This window comes from Monodelphis domestica, chromosome 4 (assembly GCF_027887165.1).
Source record: "Monodelphis domestica isolate mMonDom1 chromosome 4, mMonDom1.pri, whole genome shotgun sequence".
NCBI lineage: Eukaryota > Metazoa > Chordata > Mammalia > Didelphimorphia > Didelphidae > Monodelphis > Monodelphis domestica.
In genome coordinates, this window is record NC_077230.1 from 206,868,377 (window position 1) to 206,871,629 (window position 3,253).

The 3,253-nt window shown below is 37.2% G+C and overlaps 1 long non-coding RNA gene across 1 annotated transcript; it reads left to right on the forward strand.

The window, feature by feature from the left end:
• Positions 1 to 363: 363 nt before the first annotated feature.
• Positions 364 to 1,390, forward strand: LOC107649149 (uncharacterized). The gene is made up of 2 exons (XR_001622603.2): positions 364 to 855; positions 1,183 to 1,390. It is a non-coding gene; the product is annotated as an uncharacterized LOC107649149 (long non-coding RNA).
• Positions 1,391 to 3,253: the final 1,863 nt, after the last annotated feature.

Sequence of the window (3,253 nt, forward strand, 5' to 3'; positions counted from 1 at the left end):
GATGCAGTAACAAGAAGTTAACAGAGCTAGGACATGCAAGCCCTTTAGATAATCAAGGGAGAAATGAAGAAATGCAACTATTTATTGGAAAGTTTACAATACAAACCACAATATTGTTCTTGAAAAGAGGCATAACTATACTTGTTATTTTTAAATTCACTATTATAAATATTCTAGTCCTATCTCCTCATCCCCAAAATAAATTTCATCCTTAATTTTTATTGGAAAGCCTTTTGGAGAGTATCCATCCTAGATCCCCCTAAGAGAGAAAGTCAGATTCAGCATGGAAAAGAGCAACCCAAGCGGGGGAAGGGCAAGGAAGACAGAGGATTCCAGGAAGGAACATAGAAGAGTTGAGGAGAAACTGCCATATCACCTCACTTCTCTTTGGGATTTCTCTTGGAGTGGTTGGTCTGAGAGAAATCTCTGAGACAGAAGACCTTTCTGAGCATTGACCATCTCTCAGTGAACCCAAACCCCCTTGGATCCAGCTGAAGATAAAGGAGTGGATGGGACTTTGTTAGAAAGCCATTCACCCAAAGAAGAATTCTCTCTATTCCCTAAAATTGTCTTATGAACTTCAAGCCACAATTAGGGTAGATAGAAATAAGGACAGATCTCACAACTGACCAAGGAGGGTCAGGCAGATAGCCTGAACCCTCAGGATTTGGGGAGGGGGTCAGTTGTTAGCTCATAGGGATTTCCCAGTTCCCACTTCCCTTACTCAACAACCCACTCTCCCTGTCTTGTGTGTCCCTTAGAATAAGAGTCATTCCTCTTAGATCAAATCTGTCTGCCTCATAACAATCAAGGAGAGGACGTGAAGCTTGCGGGGAGAACTATACCTTTCTCAAGGTGGGAGAGCCAGCTCCAGTCTCTAACCTCTATACTCAACCCAGTCTCTAAAGGAACATATTCAGTCCTTCTAAAAGACAATTTGTGCTGTCTTCCCCTCTCTCCATCTCTTTGACTATTTCATAACTCTGTCTAGGCCCCAAAGTCAATGTAGGTGACCCCATTCTGGTCATCTATTACACTAGGTCCCCCTCTCCCCATCACAATTATTTTTGCCTTAATATTTCAGCTCAGTTCTATAATATTTTCATGGTAAGAACTGACCTTGACTAACCTTCCCAGATTTAAATCAAGAATGTAATCTAGTCTGAATCTCTCATTCTACAGATGAGAAAAATGAGGACCAGAAAAGTGAAAGGATTTTCCCAGAGTTCCATAAGCAGCAAGTTGCAGAACAAGGATTGGAATTCAGGTCTTTTGATCCTACTATCAGTGATCTGGTGCATTGCAGTTAGAGTAAAATTCAAGCCAGAATTAGAATACATTTGTCTACAATTAAGAAAAATTAAACTGTAATACAAGTGCTTTAAAAATTTTTAGGAGTTGTTTTTATTTATTTTACCTTTAGGTAACAGGACAGATAACTAAAATCAGCAAAGTGAGGCCCAGAGAGGTTAAGTCTGTGGTCACAAGATAAAGGACAGATTAAATTAAAAAAACATGAAATGGTGATTCTTTAATAATTTTTTAAATCCTTACTTTCTGTCTTAGAAATAACTCTAAGGTAGAAGGGCAAGAGCTAGGCAAACAGGGTTAAATAACTTGCTCAGGGTCACACTCACTAGGAAGTGTCTGAGGGCATATTTGAGACCAGGGTGATCTATCCAGTGTGCCACTTCACTGCCCCAATAATTCTTGTAATAATGTTAATTTTGACAATTTCAAGAAATGAACATAAAGAGCTGGAGTTGGAAAATAGCATTATCTGAAAGGTAACTGAGATATCAGTTAATTCCCAGAGAACTGTCTTCCCTTCCCCATCAGTCACTTTTGTTTAATCACAGGGAAACATAATTCTATTCCCCTAGCTTGGGTGGGAGGTGGGGAATTTTCATTTAAATTCTATTATCTCTTCTCTAGAAAAATACAGAAGTAGTATTACTAAGGGTCAGATGTAGAACTTCTGGGGAAATTTTATTTTTCATCTTCTGATTAACACCCATATGTTCTTGCTGTGTTTTGTTTTCATTTACTGTTGACCTACATCTGTGTACCTTACTCAAACAGAAATAGCCACTGTCAGCAGATTCCTCAGAAAGGAAGGAAACTTTGCTCCTTCCTGTGATGAGAGGAATTTTTTTTTTCATGAGAACCACAACTTGATCAAAAATCAAAGAAAACTTCTTTAATCAAGGAGAAATTATTCTTTTGTTAGTCTTAACAAGATGGTTCTTTCCCATGGCTACATGCATTGACTTTATTCTAAATCTTTATATCTTTACAGATCAAAAGTAGAATTTTCTACTAAGGACTTTTTTCCATATGTCTTTCAAAATTTGTTAATGTGGTTCTCTTTAATGAAATTATTATTATTATTTAAACCCTTACCTTCTGCTTTAAAATCAATACTATGTATTAGTTCCAAGGTAGAAGAATGACAAGGGTTAGAAAATGGGGCTTAAGTGACTTGCCCAGGGACATACAGGTAGGAAGTGTGGAAGTGTCAGAGGCTAGATTTGACCTAGGACCTCCTATCTCTAGGCCTTACTCTCAGTCCACTGAGCCTCTCAGCTGTCCCTAAAATTATTGTTTTATTTTTATTTTTTAAATTAATTTATTTAGTCAATTTAGAACATTATTCCTTGGTTACAAGAATCACATTATTTCCCTCCTTTCCTTCCCCCCACCCTTCCCACAGCCAATACTCAATTTCATTTGGTATTACATCTTGATCAGAACCTATTTCAATTTCAATTTTTTCAAATTAAAAGGTTTTATATTACATGTACAGGATGTATTTTAAAATATTAAGTTGTGGAATAACAATAATATGCAATGTTTATATAGTGCTCTAAGGTTTAAAAAAAAGAAAAACAGTATAAGGTTGGTAGTACACATTTTCTACATTTTACAGAAGAGGAAACTGATTCTTTAAGGCAAAGTGATAACTCTGTGGTTGCCTGGTTAGTAAATAGTGAAGTAAAGAGTTAAAGGACAGTTGTCTGACTTGAAGACCAGTACTTTGAGGAGTGAAACCAACAAATTCACTTTTAATGTTGAGATTTCAGGTTTTATCTTTGATAAACCCAACTGATCCTCACTTCTGTCTCTTAGTCAGTAGCATATGGTTTCGATGACCACTGCTTTATAGTACAGTATAAGATCTGGTACTGCTTAGGGCGTGCTAGAGCACAAAAGACAACACGGCCATCCAATGCAGCTGAGGAAGTCTCCAGGT